Here is a 21280-nt window from a genome sequence, read left to right on the forward strand (position 1 = left end):
AGGGCAGAAAGAAATTAATGCTGAGTTAGTCATTTGGGGTCTTAGGGCCAAGGGAGTGACCAACTCTGGTGGTGTGGTTTGGGCAGAGTTAGCGTGGGTAATTTGTGTTAGTTTTCGTAAGACTGCCTTCCTGTGTGATGATTTATGGTGTCAAGAGTCTTAGTGATATGGTTGAATTTGATGTTTCCAGCTCAGAAGGTAACTTATTATTCAGATGATTTTGGTTTGCATGGCAGCAAGTTCCAGAGGCAGTGGGGGTGGGGGAAGCAAGCAAGGATGAGAAGTACAATTATTTTCCTCAGATGAGTGAGACATAAAAAGGTTCACATGGTCACGCAGTAAGTCAGTGCATCAGGCTGGTAGAGCATAGGTGCTTGTAGTGCAGGGCTCTTTCTTCTAGAGCTTATGTTGTTCTGTCTGCGCCCAACATGGGAGTGCTGAAGGGTGGAGAACAGTCACGGAGTAGACGAGGTTGAAGCGGGACCCCAGCTATCTTTAAACCCAAGTGGGAATTCTTTTCTGCCAGGCAGTATTTTCATAGACAATTCCTTACTCTATTAAGAAATGTTTGTTTTTTAAATTACGGATTTGGTTATATTCCTCGTTTTTGTGGCTTCTTTAGACAGCTTTTCAGAAACGTGACCCTGAACACACTTATCCTGTGGGGTTTGAACTAGCTTTTTTTTTCATTGATTTTATTAATTTTTAAAAATTCCTTAATCTTTGCATGAGTCCCATGTTTTCATTTTGCCTTTTCTTTCATTTGTTTGGTCTTATACTTTATTTTTCCCCATCATGTTAAGTGCGCTTTAATCCTCATCCCTTATTTCCCTCATTCTCCCACTCCCACACCCCTTTCTGGTAACTGTCAGTTTGTTCTCTATAGTTAAGAGTCTGTCTCTTGGTTCATCTGTCTCTTTTTTCCTTTGCTAGTTTTATTTTGTTTTTTAAAATCCACATATGAATGAGATCATATGGTTTTTGTCTTTTCTGACTTATTTTGCTTAGCATTATCCTCTCTAGATCCATCCCATGTTGTTGCAAATGGCAAAAGGTCTTTCTTTTTATTGGCTGAGTAATATTCCTCTGTGTGTGCGTGTGTGTGTGTGTGTGTGTGTGTGTGTACCACTTCTTTATCCATTCATCTATTAAAGGACACCTGGGCTACTTCCATGGCTTGGCAGTTGTAAATAATGCTTCATTAAACATGGGGGTGCATGTTTCCCTTTGAATTAGTGTTTTTATATTTTTGAGGTAAACACCCAGTAGAGCAATTACTGGGTTGTAGGGTAGTTCTACTTTTAACTTTTTGAGGAACCCCCGTATTACTTTCCACAGCGGCTGCACCAGTTTGCGTTCCCACCAACAGTGCAAGAGGGTTCCCCTTTCTCTGCATTCTTGCCAACACCTGTTGTTTCTTGCATGTTTACTTTTAGTCATTCTGACAGGTGTGAGGTAATATCTCATTGTAGTTTTGATTTGCATTCCTCTGACGATGAGTGATGTTGAGCATCTTTTCATGTGTCTTTTAGTCATCTATAAGTCTTTGGAGAAAAGCCTGTTCATATCTTCCACCCATTTTTAATTGGATTATTTGTTTTGGGGGGGCATTGAGTTATAGCAGTTCTTTATATATTTGGGGGTATTAACCCTCTATTACATATGTCATTTGCAAATATCTTTTCCATTCAGTAGGTTGGCTTTTAGTTTTGTTGATTGCTTCTTTCTCTGTGTAGAAGCTTTTTATTTTGATGTAATCACAGTAGTTTATTTTTGCTTCTATTTTCCTTGTCCCAGGAGACATAGCGAGAAAATGTTGCTATGGCCAATGTCAGAGAGATTACTGTTTGTGCTCTCTTCAAGAGTTTTTATGGTTTCAGATCTCACTCTTAGGTCTTTAATCCATTTTGAGTTTTTGTGTATGGTGTAAGAAAGTGGTCCAGTTTCATTCTTTTGCATGTGGCTGTCCGGTTTTCCTAACACCATTTGTTGTAGAGACTTTTTTTCCTGTTGTATATTCATTGCTCTTTTGTAGAAGATTAATTGACCATATAATTATGGTCTTATTTCTAGGTTTTCTGTTTTATTCCATTGAACTGTGTGTCTTTTTTTGTGCCAGTACCATACTGTTTTAATTAATACTGCTTTGTAACATAACTTGAAATCCAGAATTACGGTATCTCTGGTATTGTTTTCATTTTCAAGATTGCTTTGGCTATTTGAGGTCTTTTGTGATTCCATACGGATTTTAGGATTGTTTGTTCAGTTCTGTGAAAAATGTTGGTGGTGTTTTGATAGGAATTGCATCAAATGTGTGGATTGCTTTGAGTAGTATAGACATTTTAGCAAGAGTTGTTCTTCCCACAGTTTGGATTGTCTTTAAATTAACATTTCTGTATTACATTTATACATAAGTATCCCCTTTCTTCTTCTTAAAGCCTTGGCAGTCTTTTGAAGCCACTCTAGCTTTGTTGTAGTTTGCTTTTGTGATTAGGAGGGTGCATAAAAACCAGTTCTGTCTCTTCCAATAACCGGGTAGTAATAGGAGTCGCCACTTACGTAACCTGGAAGGGTTTGGAGTGCAGAAGCCAGAAGGCTTACCAGAGACTTCATGTGCTCAAAACGGTCTTGAAACTCAATTCAGTAAAGTACATTTTGGGCTCAGTGCATTGAATCTGTGACCTCCTGTAAGATACTGCCAGTTTTGCTTTATGTTTACTTAAACCTCTAACTTTTAAGAGGTATCCCTTGTGCTCTCCCACCATCTCCACTTCTTCCCCCAGAAACACTCACTTGGTTTGGCAGGATTAAGGAGATAATAATCCGGCAAACAGTTTAAAAAAGGCATTTCCTTCTAGGTGCCTCTTTCTCTGGCATCATAGATGAGTTACTTAGTTGTAAGGGGTCAATAAATTAGAATGCTATTTTTTTTTTTCCTGTTGCTTTTTCTTGAGGGCTGGTAGTTTCTGCTGGAATGCAAATGACACATCTCAGAATTTTATGGATCTTTACTATGAAAATCCCTGGCTGTGGCAAATTGAGAATGTTTTATTAATTCCTGGGAAATACTTGCTAAGAGTACTTCTCTAGAGTGCTTATTTGTAGAGTAAAAGTGTGATTTTAATTTCCATTACTATGCAGTGAACATAATTTTTATGTGAAACAGTAGTGGGATCTGGAATTAAACACTATATGGCCTCTGTTCACCTAATCTGTATTTGATACATTTAATGCAGTTTATTGAGAATTCTCGTTGTTAACCAGTGGAATTATTCATTAGAGCAATTTATTAAGGATAGCTCATTGGAGTTGGCTTATAATTTCATTCATTTTTTTCCATAATTGAGCAGGTAAAAGGATAACATATTTTGAGTTCAATAACTTTTTTAAAAAATTTTATTTATTTAAGGGTGCCTGGGTGGCTCAGTGGGTTAAGCCTTTGCCTTCAGCTCAGATTGTGATCTCGGGGTCCTGGGATCGAGCCTGCATTGGGCTCTCTGCTTGGCGGGGAGCCTGCTTCCTCCTCTCTCTCTGCCTGCCTCTCTGCCTACTTGTGGTCTCTCTCTGTCAAATAAATAAATAAAATCTTTATTTATTAGAGGGAGAGAGATTGAGAGCAAGCATGAGCAGGGGAACAGCAGGCAAAGGGAGAAGCAGGCTCCTCACTGAGCAAGGAGACCGATGTGCGACTCAGTCCCAGGACCCTGGGATGACAACCTGAGCCCAAGGCAGATGCTTAACTGTCTGAGCCACCCAGGTGCCCAGTTCAGTCTTTTTTTTTTTTTTTTAAATTTAAATATGGAACTTGTGAAATATTCTTTACAGTATTATGTTCAGTTATGTAGAGCACATTCACGGGCAGCAAAGAAATGAAATAATTATTCAGGAATTTCAGTTGCTTGTATTTGTGCATTGAAGGTACATAGGGGAATAAGAGGTTTTGTAATCTCTTTGCAAAGTCATTATTGCCTTGTAGACTGACCTTACAGAGAAAGTCGTAACCGTTTCAGAGTCTTTTAAGTGAAAAAATGAAAACAGTTATTACTCCTTTGGTAGTTGTGATAGCTCATGCTAAAGGGCCAAGGGAATGGAGGAACACCACCATTCTGTACTACTGGTAAAGATTGTAGGATGGTGGCTACCTCCCTGCAAATGGGAGCTTCCATCATAAAAGCCATAATATAATTCTCCTAAGCAGTATTTTGGGAAGCAAAAAAGGAAGAAAAGCTTTCAAACAAAGGGACTGAAGTGAGCTAGTGTATAATTATAATAAGTCATATGTCTAGGTCAAAAAGGAAGAATGAATTGATAAGAACTTGGAGAAATACCAGATATGGATAAAGGCAGGGGGAACTGCATGGAAACAAAAACCTGGTTTCTGGATCAAGGTGATATGTTAACGAATGACCTGAAATTTTATTTTATTTCATTTTATTTTATTTTTTGAAAGCAAGCATGCAGGAGGTAGGGGTGCAGAGGGAGAGAGAAAGAATCTTTTTTTTTTTTTTTTAAGGTTTTATTTATTTGTCAGAGAGTGAGTGCACAAGCAGGGGGAGCAGCAGAGGGAGAGGGAGAAGCAGACTCCCCACTGAACAGGGATCCCAACATGGGACTCGATCCTGGGACCCTGAGATCATAACCTGAGCTGAAGGCAGATGCTTAACTGACTGAGTCCCTAGAAAGAGAGAAACTTAAGTAGGCTCCAGGCTCAGAGTGTAGCCCGACTTGGGGCTTGGAGCTTGATCTCATGACCTCAGCTGAAATCAAGAGCCAGACACTTAGCTGCCCCTATTCTGAATTTAAAGAGCAGCTGTTGACCCGCCCCTGCCGGTGGCGTACCTCACTTAGCTGATACGCTGTTGCGGTAGTGCCTTCAGGTTTGGGCTGAGTCACTTAGGTATACCTATACCTAATTTCAAAAAAATCTTATGGTTAGTTATGACTTGCTTATAGTAAGAAGTTAGGTAAGTATCATTTTGCTTCATTCAGGCAGTCATCTGGGGAGATTTGTGATTGAAGCATAACGTGTTATTGCTGTTGGTAAGCAGATACCCTTTCCTCATCGTTTCTTTGACTAATAAGCTAGTTTCTGGAAGGCAGAAGACTGGTTCTTTATCATCTTGGAGCCTGGCATAATATCTTCCTTAACAGCAGGTGCTCAGTCATCCCTGTTGGTGCTATAACTTTGGTCAGCATTCTCTGCTGAACCTGCCTGTTGCCAGTCTGGCCATATACCCCAGAGCAAGCTTGTCAGGGGAAACTGTTAACCTCTTAATTGCTTTACCATGCTTATGTTTTGTTGAAATTAAACTGTGGTCCCAGAATGCATCACGAAAGACATTGCCTTATTGTATGTCTGAAAGTTTCTAACACGAGTGGCGGTGACAGCTGTGGGCGGTGCTGTGGAAGCCTCATGTCATAGGCCTAGGCAACGTCTGAGATTGTTACCGTGCGTTCTGTAGGATTGGATTTTTTTGTTGTTTTAAAACTTCCTAGTGATTTGGGGTTGTATGAAATACAGAAACAGTGCTGTCCTTGCATGGCTTAGAACCTGGGTTGTGTGCTGACTGGAATTGTAGTGCATGGAGGGGACTTCATTTAATGCCTCATTTTGACTTTGTTGATGGAATTTTCTGTAATGAAGTAATATTTTATGTTTTCAAGTAGTTTCATGTTTGGCTTCTGTTGTTTTTTGGTCATGATTTGGAGCACCTTGTCCACTATAAGATCATTAGAAAAACATGCTTCTGTGTTTCTTCCAGTCCTTTAGTGGTTTCATTTTATATATTTTTGCTCCATATAGAACTTCAGTTGGTATAGGGTGTGAGGTAAGGACTCAGTCTGGGGTATTTTTCTCCTCCGACAGGGTACTCTGATTTTGATACAGTAGCATTTAATGAGTACTTCTTACCTCAGTGATTTGAAATGCTACATCCATTTATACTGAGTTCCTCAGAATGCTTTAGTCAGTTCCTGCACTTTCTCCTCTGTTCAGTTATTAGGTTGATATCCTCAGAGGCCAGCACCACACTATTTTTTTTTTTAAAGATTTTTTATTTATATATTTGACAGACAGAGATCACAAATAGGCAGAGAAGCAGGCAGAGAGTGAGGAGGAAGCAGGCTCCCCGCTGAGCAGAGAGCCCGATGCGGGGCTCAATCATCAGGACCCTGAGATCATGACCTGAGCCGAAAGCAGAGGCTTTAACCCACTGAGCTACCCAGGCGCCCCAGCACCACACTATTTTAAAGTGTTGCTGTTTTATAATGTTTCAGTATTTGATAGGGATGTTCCCTACTCTTTAGTCTTTTTCAGACTGCCTTATCTATCTTTGCTTGGTTTTTCATAAGAACTTTAAAATCACCTTGTCTTGTCCCCTAAAGGAATTATTGGGGTGCCGAAAAGAAAACTTTCCTCATTGATGAATGACCCCGATTCTTAGAGCCCTATCTGTATTGTGAGTCTGGAGACCTGGTTTTAGACCTGGTTTTGACATTAACTGGCTGTGTAATAAAAAATTAGATTTATGTTTTACAGTTCTATAGATGTTTGCAGATGCTTTTAAAGAATTACTACGTATTTGCAAGTGTTTCTCTTTACTTTCTCAATCTGTAGATACAGCTATTGTAAGAATCCTCAATTTTTTTTTGGCATTTACAGAGGGGTCCTTTATACTTTGAAAAGTTGGAAACAACTGATTGAGAGTTCTCTAAGCTCTTTTCTGTTCTGAAATTCAGTTCTAAATAATAAAAGGTGGATATCATCATTCCAATCAAGGGTTGGATTTTAATCTTTGTAGCCACTGAAAGGGCTACTCTACCAAGAGAAGCTGCAGAAATGTTTCTTGGCAAGATCATTTATCTGTTTCTTTCTTTTCCTCTGTAAGCAGTTGGTGTTTTGAAAGGAAGCATATTGTCTAGATTTTCAAAGTTCTCTAAAAACAGGATGGAGGAGTGCGTTATTTTCAAAGCCTGTAACACATGATTGCATCTTAAGCAGAATTAAGTGCTTTGAAAGCTTGAATTTGTGTTGTCATAGTTGAGCATTATGATTGAAATAACTGTGTATGTATCTTCTTCCCTTCCTGAGTGTTCATTGTTAGGTCCTGTGAGAGCCTCTGGTCAGAATGATTGGTTTATGGGAGAAGGCCGTGATATCACAGTCAAGGCCGTGATAATTCTTAAAAGTCAAACTTTACATTTTGAAGGACAAGTCACATCTATAATTTGTATAATAATGTAACAGATTGGGAAGTAACGGAACAAATGAGGAGAGAAAATTGGCCCTCATCTGTTGGTGAATGGCAGGCACCACTAAATTAAAGTGAGTTTTTAAAATGAAAAATGACCTTTTTTTTTTTTTAAAGATTTTATTGATTTATTTGACAGACAGAGATCACAAGTAGGCAGAGAGGCAGGCAGAGGGAGAGAGAGAAGCAGGCTCCCCACTGAGCAGAGAGCCTGATGTGGGGCTCGATCCCAGCAAGCACCCTGAGATCATGACCTGAGCCGAAGGCAGAGGCCCAACCCACTAAGCCATCCAGGTGCCCCGAAAAATGACCTTTTAAAGAAGAGATTTATTTATTATTTGAGAAGGAGAGAGAGCGAGCGCATGCGTATGTGGGGTGGAGGGATGGGGAAGTGGGGGGGGCAGAGGGAGAGAGAAAAGTGCAAACAGACTCCTGGCTGAGCACAGAGCCCTATGTGCGGCTTGATTTCAAGACATGAGATCATGACCTCAGCGGAAATCAAGAGTCATGTGCTTAACCAGCTGAGCCATTAAAGCGCCCTGAGAAACGACAGTTTTTTTGGCTCCTTTTGGAAAATTACTTATCGATTGCATTGATTTGAAGTTACTAGTTAAAAAAACAAAAAACAAAAAAAAACAAAAACCAAAACAAAACGAAAAGTCTTAAAAAGATTTACCAGCAATCCTATAATTCTATGAAGAATAATATTCTGAAGTAGAGGGTGAGGTTTGGGATAAGTTGAGTCTAGTTCTACTAGACTCAGTCTATTTAAGAAATGTAAATAATGTTCTTAAGAAGGAATGAATATGATAATTAGATAAACTGATATAAATTACCACTCTTGAAATTAGGAAGGTTGGGGGGGGTTTAGGAAAACAAAAGTATAAGCAGAAAATAATCTTAAGAGTGAAAGTCAGTTCATTGAATCCCCAAATGTTGTTTGTGTGCTAAATAGGAATAGAGTATCCCAGGAGTGTGAGACTTCCTCAGATAAAGATCTTGAGTTTATATTTCCTTTCTTGAAGAGTCCATGTGACTAGAATAAACTAGAACCAGAGACCCAATTCTGCATTCCAGGGAGGGAAACTGGCCTCTTCTGGACCGTGTCTGTCTTGGACCAGTCAGCCGTGGCCAGGAGGTGTGGGTGGGGTCACGAAGTCAAGGGCTTCAGACAGTCACTGACCCCTCTTGTTTCTGATAAGGCAAACAGTACCCTGAAACTGACTTCCAGTTCAGTTGTCATCGCGGATTGCTTTTTGGGAAATACGAATTTTCTTCCTTGGAATCTATGTGATCTTTTGGATTCACTGTGGTCCTAAAAAAACTCAATTTACAGTTTATACTTCCAGCAGTAGAGTGTAAGAGTGTCTGTGTCTCCCCATCCTGGCCAGCCCTGGGGTTTTTCATATTAACCTTTGCTAATCTAGTAAGTGATAGTGGCGCGACACATTGTGGCGCTTGCACTTCTTAAGTATCATAGAAGGTCAGGTGTTTTTTCATGTCTGCTCTTCTGTCAGCCGTTGGGGTTAACAGTTACTTAGTTCCCTGCTTGTGTTCAGCCAGCTTGGTGGGCTGCGGGGAAGCTTCTGTTTTGTAGAGTATTGCTTTGGAAAAAGTTGCAGCTTGTTCTATCGGGCGTCAAGTTAGCACTACAAATGGTTCATCTCAGAACTGGCTTAGGTGGAGTGGAGTGGGCAAGTGTCTGCAGAGCATTAAAGGGAAGCGATCACAGAGTGAGGTGTCATGGCGGGAACCGTCGTGATTGGTAGACAGCAAACTGTTACTGCAAACTGAGCGCAGCAGGGATCAAGGACTGTGGTTTAGAAAGGTACTTATGTAGGCAAGCCCTATGTGCGGCTTGATTTCAAGACATGAGATCATGACCTCAGCGGAAATCAAGAGTCATGTGCTTAACCAGCTGAGCCATTAAAGCGCCCTGAGAAACGACAGTTTTTCTGTCCTCTGAAAGAGGCGCCGTCCTCTGAAAGCTTAGACATTTGGGCCTGGTGCGGCATTGTCAACAGGTGCCTTTGTATGAGGGGGTCTTGCTGTTTAACATTAGGTAAATGTTCACGATAAAATTGGTACCACGATACAGCTTTCAGAGTGATTTTGCATATACCCAGTATTTAAACCTTTCCTTGTGTTATTTCTTCAAAGCACAACATAGCTGGGCAGACTGCTATGTGTAGTTCTCTCCCAATTAAGTTAAAAACCATTGTGTTAGTATAGGTTGGTTGGGGAGTAGGGTGTCATCTACTCATGCTTTGGATTGTCTTGAACTATATTCCTTTGGCTGGATGTTTCTTTAGATTTTAATATTCATGAGGACCGTCATCACGCTTCTTACATTGAATTAAAGCCAAGGTAGGGTTGTCGGAAACATCTTTGCATTTCTTTTGCATTACTTCCTTGGCTGGCCTCTCTCCGTCCCTGGGTTCCTGCCAGTGCAGATGATGGTTTGCTTCATTAGCTCTCAGTGTACAGGAGTGAATGGAAAATGTAAACATGCTTCTGTTCTCATATGTCCAACTTTCCCCTTCCCCTTTGCAACCAGTTCCTTTGGGAAAGCTGAAACTGAAGACCCATGTCTGAATAGCATTTTAACAGTATTTCTCATTAATATGCTTTGTCCGTGCTCCGTTTGCAAGAAAGGCACTGTCAGGATGTTCTTGGTTTGAAGCCTGGATGCTTTGATTTCCGTCCTGTTAATTTCTTTCTTTTTTTTTTTTTTTTTAAGATTTTATTTATTTACTTGACAGAGAGATCACAAGTAGGTAGAGAGGCAGGCAGAGAGAGAGAGGGGGAAGCAGCTCCCCGCTGAGAACACCATGTAGGGCTCCATCCCAGGACCCTGGGATCATGACCTGAGCTGAAGGCAGAGGCTTAATCCACTGAGCCACCCAGGTGCCCCCCCTGGGGCATCTGTGACCCTCTGCTGAGAAGTGCCCCCCCCATTTAATCACACTCAGAAGAAAAGGTAAAACTTCTGATATCTTTTTTTAATTGTGTTTCAATAAGATTGCTGCCTCATCCTCTCTGTATAAAGATGTAATATGGTATTTACTTTTGCCTCAGTATTTTTTTTTAATTTTGACCTTTTTTATTTGAGAGAAAAAGACTAGAGGAAGGCATCAAGTGGAAAAGTGTTGATTATTCTCTTTAAATGTCTTTGCTCCTACAGATGTCATCTTTAAGAGTAGATTTTAAACCAGAAATATCCCCTAGAAATTTACTTGCAGAAAGCAATCTGGATGAGATTTAAGTGCTATGCAGATCTACATGAGATCATTGGTGAGGTCACCAAGGAAAAATTCCAAATAAACACATTTAAAATCTGGTAATCTTGTAATTCTCTAGTTTCTTCTAGAGAAAAAGTAAGAATGAAATGCCATGCAAACTTCATTCTTTCTGCAACTAGTTATTGAATACCTACTATGTGCCACGTACTATTCTGTGCATTGGAGGTAAGTCTGTGAGCTAAGTGCTAAAAAAATCCCTGCCCTCCCCTCAGAGCCGACATTGTAGGCAGTAAAGGAGATAATTAATTACACACATACACAGAGCATATCAGAAGATGATAAGTACTATGGAGAAAAAAATCATTAAAGAACTTGAAATTTTATGTTGGGTTTGGGTCGGGGAAGATGGTATTCAAATAGAAGTCTGAAGGAAGCATGAGAGGTATAAGGTGGGTGGGGAGGAACATTCCAGGAGAGGTCACAGCAAATTCAAAGGTCTTAGGGCTGGCTGCTGCCTTACGTGGAGGGAGAGCTGGAAGGAGGCCAGACTAGGGAGGTGGCCTGAAGTAGAATGAGAGAGATGGGGACACAGTGGTAAAGCGAGGGAAGGAGGCAGGTCCTGTAGCTCTCCCGGGTCATCGTAAGGGTTTTTGGCTTTTATCTGAATGAGATGAACAGCCATTGAAGGGTCTTGAAGGGGGGAGAGACATGATCCGACTTCCCCTTTGGATAGAATTGGGAGCAAAGGGTAGAGGCAGGAGACCAGCCAGGTGGAGGAGTCAAGTGATATTGCCTGCCAGCCTAGGTGAGGATGGAAGTGGTCGATGTGGGAGGAGCAGTCTGATTTGGGTAGAGTTAGAAGGCAGAACGTTCTAAATCAGTAGGATTTCATGATGGATCCTGCGTGACATGTGTGAGGGAGAGAAGTTAAGGACGTGCAGGTTTTTTGACCTGAGCATCTGTGACTGATGGGGGCACAGGGCAGGTGGCAGTGAGGGTTCATTCCTGGGCAGGTTAAATCCGAGCGCCTATTCGACCTCCATGTGAAGATGTTGAGGTCACTGTCGGGTATACTGCTTCGAAGTTCAGGGGAGTGGTCTCCGCCGGAGATGTAAATTTGGGAGTTGGCAGTGTATTGTTTGCATTAAAACCTGAGACTGGATGAGACCAGGAAGAGCAGGAGTGTGGGTCATGGAGAGCAAATGTTCAGGGACTGTTAGGGTTCTTCAGGTTGGGGAAGCTTTAGGAGCAGCTGGGTGTTGACGCCTGTAGCTCTTGGTTCCTCCTCGACATACTACTACTTCTCTACCTGGTTCACTGTTACATCTTAATCCCAGCTTTACTTCAGGATGGACGTCTGGCTGGAGGACATGTTAGGTAGTAGTTCTCAAGGACCTAGGAGGAGAGATGGAGTTTTACTCTTTTGCTTTCCACATCAGACTGATTCTGGATTGTTCTGGTTTTTTTCTGATCTTTCTACTGGTAAGCTTTGCTATATTATGGTTTTAATGGAGTTTCCGATGTCACCAAAGTGCTTTATTTAACCAGTCTCTAATGAAATACTATCTCTTTCTGACAATTGACTTTTTTTTTTTTTTTTTTTTTGCAAATAGTTAATATTATTTAAATCACATTTACTTTTCAGGAAATATTTCGGAATACTAGGATTATTTTTGTGGGTTTTTTTGTTGTTGTTGTTGTTTTGTTTTGGAGTGCATCCCAGAAGTTTCTTTACAAAGCTTTCTCATTTCTCTGTCTCTAATACAAAGACATTCTTATCAATTACCTGCTGCAGGGTAATTTGATGAAGATGAATGTTCAGCTCTGTGTGTGTGTGTGTGTGTGTGTGTGTTAGATACAGAGAAAATATTTTCACGGGGTGTTTCTGTAATATGTTGTACAACTGTGACAGTATTTTCAGTGCTTTTCCTGAGCACTGAAAGTTCAACCAGTTTTCACACATTGGTTACACTAGTGTGATGCGTGCATTATGGGAAGCGGTCCTAAAGTGTCAGTAGCACATTCAGTCCTGTTTCTAGGGCCGTTGTGATTTGAGTTCCTGCCCTGCTGCCGTGTAATACTGATTCACTGCATGAATGAATGCACTTGGGTGTATGTGTGTGTGTCTGTGGGGGCGGAGAGTTGTACTATAATGAAGATGGAAAATGGAAAAAATTCCATCTTAGCTCGTACAGGGAAGGCTCACATTGGAGATTTTCTACCTTCCGCCTTACAGAGGCATTCATTTTGGCCCAGAGTGGCTCAGCAAAAGCACAGGCTTCCTTCTGCATGTTGCTTTCCTGTACTTTCCGAGTTATCTGGTTCCAGAGTGGGAAAGTGAGAGTTTTCGGGAAGTTCCAACTCCGTATGATGATGGAGGAGAAACCAGCGAGAGCCCAAGCACTTGTCGTTTACAATTACACCTTCATTTTTCTAGACCATTTACTAAGCCACCTGAAATTTGCTTTGTTTTAAATTTTTATTTTACATTATTTTTACTATTAATCTTGAGACATTTCTTTTAAGTCAGTTCTGGGTATTTTTATATAATTAATCATATTCTCTTATATCATCTCTTTTTTTTTTTTTTTTTTTTAGCATTTATTTCAGTTGAGATTTCCTAGCAGGTTTATTTGTCAACCCTTTCTGGGTCATTTCCCAGTAGAATCCAAGCTTCACAAACACAAGAAATTGTCTTTTACTGTGTTTGATGCCCATACTTGACTAGTAGTACATAATCGGTATTCAGGAAATAGTCTTGTATCAATAAATACTATTTATTTATTGTATGCTTTTTTGTTCAGTGTCAAGAATTTTATCCCAGAGTTAAAAAGTCTTCTGAAGTGCTACCCAGGTAATTGCATAATAATTTATTTTATAGATCTAGCATAAATTTGCTTTAAATCAGTTCTTTTGTTTGTCATATTTAATTTCTTCTATTTTATTATTGGAAATAACATTAAAGGAAGAATATCTATGTATAGATTTTTTTGCTCACATTTGTGTTTATTCCTTTAAGATATATTACTGAAAGAATTATTAGTTGAAATAATTCACGTCTGAGCATGTACTGACCACGAAAGTATAACGATTTACACCCCCACTGGCATTTTAAAAGAGCCCCTTTCTTCTAGGATTTGATCTCTAATGCTGTTTCCGTCCCGTTTTGTGCTCACTCCTTTTGGCAGTCCCATCGTTGCTGCTTCTGCAGCCGGTGCTGGTGATGGTGCCTCTTACGCCAGGCTCTAGCTCAGTGTGTACTAGATGCTGGGGAGCCCCCTGTACCTCAACTTCGCATTCCCCAGGGTGCAATCATTATCTTCCCATCAAAATCTGTTCCCTGCTGCTCTCTTCCTTTTTGAGATCATTGAAAGTAACATCTTCTCAGCACCCAAGTTGGCAGTGTGGGCGTGATTCTCAGTCCTTCCCTTTTGCTCTTTATCCTTAACTAGTGGGTGCATGGATGCCCCTTCGTGTCCATGCTTTTTGTTCCTGTTTCGGTTTATGCTGATTGCCACCTCTTCCCTGGGCTGTTAGATTATTGTTCTAACCTCCTGTGTCACTTTTCTCGTGCGTCATCCTTACTGCCAGAGCTGTCTTCCTGAAAGGCCCGTCGTCTGTTGCTGTCCCGATTAAATGCCTTCAGACTCTCCCAGGTGCTCACAGTGAAGTTTGAACTTCAGCCCGGATTGTGTGCTCTGCTTGGCCCGCATGCAGTCTGCCCTTCGTCATTTCCTGTAATGAGGGCTTCTCCCCCAACCTCGTTCTCCAGGTGTGCGAACTGTTGGAGTTCCCCATTTGTGTCTTAACTCTTCTGTCCTTTGGTGGCTGGATGGATTCTGCCTAGAATACTGTCCCTCACTTGTCCATTTAACATTCATTTGAAAATTAGGCTCTAAGAGGGCTTTCTTACTGCTTTGTAGTGACAGCTTCCTTTCCTGTATGGCTATAGGCGGTGTTTAAGCTTTGATTGACAGAATCTTCAATATCAGTGTTGGTAATATTCATTTATAAGTTTGTAAGCTAGGCTGTGTGACTGAACATTATTTGTCCTTGACAAACAAAAACAAGTAGACTCATAAATGCAGAGAACAAGCTGGTGGTTGCCAGGGGGGGAGGGAGAGGGTAATTCAGAGGTACAGATTTCCATTTATAAAGTAAGTCTGTCACAGAGATGGAAAGTACATAGGGAATATAGCCAATGATATTGTAATAACTTTGGTGACAAGAGTAACTGTACTTATTCTGGTGATCATTTTATAACGTATATAAATGTTGCATTGCTGTGTTGGACACTTGAAACTAATATAACACTGTATGTCAGTTATACCTCAATTAAAAAACAAAACAAAACAGGGCACCTGGATGGCTCAGTTGGTTAACCACCTGCCTTCGGCTCAGTCATGGTGTCAAGGTTCTGGGATCGAGCCCCGAGTGGGGCTTCCTGCTCAGTGGAGAGCCTGCTTCTCCCTCTCCTCTCCTCTCATGCTCTATCTTAGTCTCTCTCTCTCTCAAATAAATAAATAAAATCTTTAAAAAAAAAAGTTTCACCAAACCCAAGATAATAAACTAATTAAAAATGACTCTATGGGTATGGCACTTTTTATTTAGAAGACGCGGTAAACAATTCTGTCTTCTCTGGAAATCCTGTTCTGCAGCTGTGATTGAAGATAGGAATAAGAGGTGAAGCGAATCATCTTGGCTCAGGGTGTCTGAGTAATATCATTTTGCAAGAAGGGCTCCATTGTAATTTAAAGAAGCAATTTTGAGTAAAGTCAAGTGAATTAAAAAATTTAAAAAGTGAATTAAAAATAAACTGCAGGAGTTTCAAGAAATAATAACAATTGAAAGTGACATCATTTTTCTTAATTTCACTATATAATCCATAAATATTTGGGGAAGTTACAATAGTAGTGGTAATATTTGTTACCTTCCTAAATATTTACAATAGCACTTATGCCCACCTAATTAAAAAATGAGCCAGAAATATACTCAGAATGTGCTTCTAGGAGCATGTTTGTGACCCATTTATTATAACAGTGTTTCTCATGTCCTGCATCTTAATAACATTTTATTACAAAAACAAAAACAATCCAAAATGCCCTTACGGCCCATTCAGATTGTTGTATGTATCGATACTCCTTCCTTTTACTGCTGAGTTAAACCATGGTATGGATGAAGGGTTTGTTCAGCCATCCACCCAAATAACATTTGAGCTGTTTCTAGCATTTTTGTATCATGAATAAAGCTGCTAAGTTTTAATTTCTCTGGAATAAATGCTCATGACTATGCATACAGGGCCCAATTGCAAGTGCATGTTTAGTTTTCAAGAACTTTCGGGGCACCTGGGTGGTTCAGTGGGTTAAAGCCTCTGCCTTCGGCTCAGGTCATGGTCTCAGGGTCTTGGGATCGAGCCCTGCATCGGGCTCTCTGCACGGCAGGGAGCCTGCTTCCACCTCTCTCTCTTTGCCTGACTCTGTCTACTTGTGATCTCTGACTGTCAAATAAATAAATAAAAATCTTAAAAAAGAAAAAGTTGCAAACTGTTTTCCAGAGTAGTTATACCCATTTTACATCCCCATCAACAGTGTATGAGTGATCTAGTTTTCTTTGCATCCTCATCAGAACTTGGTGTTATTACTGTTTTTAATTTTAACTGTTCCAATATGTATATAGTGATATCTCATTGTGGCTTTAATTTGCATTTCCCTAGCGGCTAATGACGTTGACTATTGATGTTGGCTATTAATAATGATTACCATCTATCTATGTCTCCTCTTCAATGAAATGGTTCTTTATGTCTTTTGCTCATTTTATACTTGGATTGTTTGCCCCCCCCCTTTTTTTTTAAACTGCTGAGTATCATGATTCTTTATATATTCCAGGTAGGAGACCTTTGCTACATACTCAGTTTTCAAAAATTTTCTTCGTGTGTTATCTTGTTTTCATCCTCTTAACAGAGTCTTTGTAGTTCAAGAGTTTTAAAATTTTGATGCTTTTGTTTTTTAAAGTATTTTTGCTGGATAAAAACTGTGTGACTTTTTTCTTTCTCAGCATTCTAAAAATGTCAATCCATTGCTTTCTGATTTTCATTATTTTTGATAAAAATTCATGTCTTATTGCTGTTCCCAATATTCAGTATGGCTCTTTTTTTCTGCGGTGGCTTTGGATATTTTCTCTTTATCTTTGTTTTTCAGCAGTTTGGTTGTGCTGTGTCTAGGTGTGGTTTTCTTTGTATTTATCCTCCTTGGAATTGAGTGAGCTTCTTGGATCTGTAGGTTGATGTCCTTCATCGCAATCTAGAAAGTTCTCAGATGTTGTTTCCTCAGATATTTCTTTGTCCCATTCTTCCTCTCCTCATCTTCCAGGACTCCCAGTTATACCTGTAGTTGAACCATTTGATGTTGTGACACAGATCATGGGAAGTTTTATTGTTTTTTAAATTGTGGTTTTTTTCCCCCCTCTTCAGATTTGCAGAACCTTCTGTTGTTTCCAGTTTTCTGTTAAGCTCATTGTAGTAGTTTTTTTGGAAGTCATAATTTTCATTTCCATCTCTTCTGGTTAGCTGTTTAGTTTCTGTTTTATTCTGCTGAAACCCTTCCCTGTTCTTGTTTATCTGTTCATCTTTCTCACATAATTCTTTAGTACATTTAACATAGTTATGTCTGCTGATTGCAACATCAGGGTCATATATGGGTGTATGGAGATATAAACTATATGACTATTTTTTCCTCTTTTCTTTGAATAATGTTCTTCTCCTCTTATTCCATACTTTTTTATTGTGTACTGGTCATTGTGTGTAACAAACAGTAAAGACTGGTGAATATCTGCCCCTCTCCCTCACCCCAGGAAAGGGCTTGTCCCTTTTTTTGGTCATGCTGCTAATGTGGGAGACCGAGCTGGGCCTGGACTTTGCAATAGCAGGAGTTAGATTGAGATCATCATTACCTTCAAATATTTTGAGAATGGGATCAGGACTTTGTTTTTGGCAGAGTTTCAGAATGATCCCAGTAAGACCTTAGAGATCTCTATGTTTTAGAGCGAGGCTGCCAACTTTCTGAACAAGGAGGGACTCTCAGTTTTACAGCTTATCTGCTAGTTTTAGGGACACAAATGAATTTTCTTTGCTTTCCAGTCTGTGGCTTTCTTCTCCTCAAGAGATCTCTTTGCCCTCCTGTTTTTTTACTTTTTACTTTTTTTTTTTTTTTTTAATAGAGAGAGAGAGAGTGAGCGAGAGAGAGCAGAGGGACAGGGAGAGAGAGAATCTTAAGCAGGCTCCATGCCCAGTATGGAAGCCCACACGGGGCTCAGTCTTGCTACCCTGAGACCGTGACTTGAGCTGAAAGCAAGAGTCAGACACTTAACCAACTGAGCCACCCAGGCACCCCTGCCCTACTGTTTTTTAGAGGAACTTTCTCAGCTCTCTTTTCTTCCTGCTGCTCTGTATCCACGGAGATAGGGAGCCTGCAATAGGGAGTCTCTCAACTCTGTGTTCTATCTCTATGTGCACTGTCTATACGTATTTGGTAAAAAACCAAGTGAAAGAGTTGGCTGGTGAGTGTAGACTTGCCATGTGTGTGGGGCTCCTTGAGATTCTGACCTAAAACTTTGGCTCATGTGAAGACATTAAAAGTTGGTTAATGGGCACCTGGGTGGCTCAGTCGGTTAAGTGTCTGCCTTTGGCTCTAGTCCTGGGACCTAGCCCCATATAGGGCTCTCTGCTCAGCAAGCAGTCTGCTTCTCCCTCTCTTTTCCCCCTATCCTTCACTCATGCATGCACTCTCTCTTGCTCTCTCTCTTTCTGTCAAATATAAAAAAAAAGAGTTGTTTAACAGTTCAGCTGGTATTTTCTTACCCTTATTTATGGCAGATTCTTCTTGTAACTCTGCTAGGGATGAAAACAGTTGTGGATCATTGGTCTCTTTGGAAGACCTTGTGAATATTTGGTATTTACTTCGATTCATTTTCTTTCTGTTCTGAGCTTTTTTTTTATGGGTTTCTTTTTCTTTTTCCTTTTTTTTTGGGAAACTTGTGGTTTTATAGCTTTATTCAGCTTATTCTCATTGTTATGGAAATTTTTTACTAATTTTTTTTTAGATACAGATATGTTTAACATTTTACTAGTGAAGCATCAATAGCTTCTATATTAATTTCTGATCCTTAGGCAATCTGTTTCCTTAAGCAGTAGTCTTAAAAACCTTCTGATTATGTATTTCATAATAAGAAAATGAGCACAGAAGTCCAATGTATGTACATCTTACAAATTATAGATACATACTACTTTATTGAGCTGTTTTTTTCCCCACATTTTAAGACATTAATTATAAGATTCTTGAAATTTTTAAAATTTTGTATTCATCTGATACTGTTGATAGTGGATATACATGTATTTCAGTTCATTGCATTGATGACTGAAAAATAATTTAAGTTCTTACAGATCTGTTTAGATTATGATTGTATTTAACTCATCTGACTGACAAGAGGACAGATATCAGTCAGCTTCACCGTTTTCTCGTTAGCTTATTCTTGTATTATCAGTATTTAATCCTTTTGTTGTTGCTTCAGGAAAATTTTTTTTAACACTCCTCTTCCATTTTGTGAGAATTAGTTTCACTCAAACTGGTTAAGATGGTTTGTAATTCTACTTTCCCAGGCCTCCATAGACTGAAACCCTGCAGAACATCAAGCCTGCCAGTAGCTGTCCAAACCAGGACCCTGCTTTCTGTGTAGGGTAATTTTATACTGGGCTGGGGGGGGGGGGGGGGGAGACTTCTCCTCTGCTCTTCGAGATCCTTCTACCAGGACTTAGAATCAAATTGACCTAAGACAGATTAACGGGAGAAAGATCAAATCCAATAGCATACATAAGGGGACTCCACACAGACATGAAATTTCAAAGACAGTGAGGCAACATGAATGAGCTAAGGAGGGGGTAGGACCTAAGGATACAGAGGGGAGGAAGGCCATTAGCAGGAAGGTGAGAAATGTTTGGAAACACAAAGATTTCCCTGTTATGCAGATCAGTTACTTAGGTAAAACCTCTGTTAATAGTTCTCTTCCTGATTCAGGCTCTCCTTTCCAAAGTAAATTTAGGCAGTTGAGGGGATGGCTGAGAGCTCCCCCTGCCCCACGGACACACCTGTGTCTGCCAGATTTTGATTACTTTTAACTCAAAATAATGTTGATGCCAAAGTGGCCCGTCCTGGGGCTGCCTGCCCTTAGGGCCTGTAATACCTTGTATGATGAATGACTGCTGACCTGTTGTCCACAGGAAGACATATCTTACCTGTGTTAACTATGAATAAAGCTTCTTTTCCTTTCTCTCTCCCCCCTGCCTTTGGTGCCCTGCCCTTTGTGGATCACTGTCCTGGAGAACTAGAGCCAGTTAGAGATTCTGGGAGCAGCTCCTCCTTTCAGATTCTCAGAGCTGTCATTGCCTTTGTTCAGGCAACTCTCTTGTTGCTCCTGTTAGAGTAGCTGTTTCCCCCTCAGCCCATAGCAGGCACCATCTAGAGCCCAGCAGGATCCTTCAGGAAGGTTGCTTCCTTGGTAAGCCCTGGGGCGAGTCATCTCTGTAATGTTATAGAATGGAAGTTACAGTTATCCCATGGGATTCAATTCATTTAGACAAAGGAAGGCATCTCTGCTGTAGATGGCCTAGGAGTTTAACCTGACCTTTGCCTCTTAGAGGCTTGGGGTCATGTTCGGCTTTCCCTCCTCTCTGAAAGGTACTCATTTGTTAATTGGGATTTATAATACCTACCTCTGCCCTCCTCTTCGAGCTCTAAGGATTAAGTGATGTGCTGAATGTAGGAGTCCATGATAGACTTCCCAGAGCCTGAATGGCTTACGTAGGTTTGCTGTAGAGAGAGATTGTGAAATTTACCTTTGATAGTGGAGTGCACAGTAAGGTGAGTGGGATGGAAATTTGATAGCTTTCCATTTCCCGAGGTTTTTTTTTTTTTTAAGATTTTATTTATTTATTTGTTTGACAGCGAGAGAGAGAGAGATCACAAGCAGGCAGAGAGAAAGAGAGAGGGAAGCAGGCTCCCTGCGGAGCAGAGAGCCCAATGTGGGACTCGATCCCAGGACCCTGAGATCATGACCTGAGCTGAAGGCAGCGGCTTAACCCACTGAGCCACTCAGGCGCCCTCCCGAGTTTTCTTTACAGTAACATCCTTAATTTCAAAAGGAAGGAGATGGGCAGTAGTTAAAAAGCGTAATCTCTGGAAGCAGAGACTTTTTTGGTTGGAATCCCAACCCCATGATGTATTGCGTGATCTTGGTCAGTCTCCTCTATTGCCTAGTTTTCTCCTCTGTAAAATGGGAATCATGCTGGCATGTTCTTTGGAGGGTTGTCATGAGGATCAAGTGAAAGACATAAACACGGAGTGTGCTGGATCAGCGTGCCCGGCTTGGCCTTGTGGGCTCAGTAAATGTCAGCTGGCATGCTTCTCTTTCTTCCTGTCTAAATGCCCTGGTGTGATACAATCCTGGTTAACATTTCAGCCCAGCAGAGAATTCATAATACAAATCCTGACCAAAAAAGGTGTTTTAAATAAGCAATCTCGACAGTGTTTACCGGAGCCGGGATTTTCTTTGTTTTGTTGGGTGATTAGTTTTGGAGGCCAGATATTTTCAGCACTTTTTTTGCATGAATTTAATCTCCCTGTGTTCAGGTTATCAGCAGAAGAGGAGCAGGAGCACCCACTCTGCATCACTTCCGACCTCCGCGAAGCAGCGGGGCCACCCCTGCCCACCGCTCCAGCAGATCTTGTCAGTTTCCCC

The 21280-nt window shown here is 40.6% G+C and overlaps 1 protein-coding gene across 3 annotated transcripts in view; it reads left to right on the forward strand.

Annotated features, from left to right (window-relative positions):
- WASF3 (WASP family member 3) overlaps positions 1-21280 on the forward strand; it is a 136223-nt gene that overhangs the window by 23808 nt on the left and 91135 nt on the right. Inside the window, exon 1 of one of the 3 annotated variants that reach the window (XM_045978284.1) lies at positions 14246-14264. The exons of the other annotated variants lie outside the window; for them this stretch is intronic. The gene's annotated coding sequence lies outside the window, so the exon portion shown is untranslated. Of the gene's footprint in view, positions 1-14245; positions 14265-21280 lie in introns of those variants that run through there. 3 annotated transcript variants of the gene reach the window in all.

The sequence above is a fragment of the Meles meles genome, chromosome 14 (genome assembly GCF_922984935.1).
Source record: "Meles meles chromosome 14, mMelMel3.1 paternal haplotype, whole genome shotgun sequence".
NCBI lineage: Eukaryota > Metazoa > Chordata > Mammalia > Carnivora > Mustelidae > Meles > Meles meles.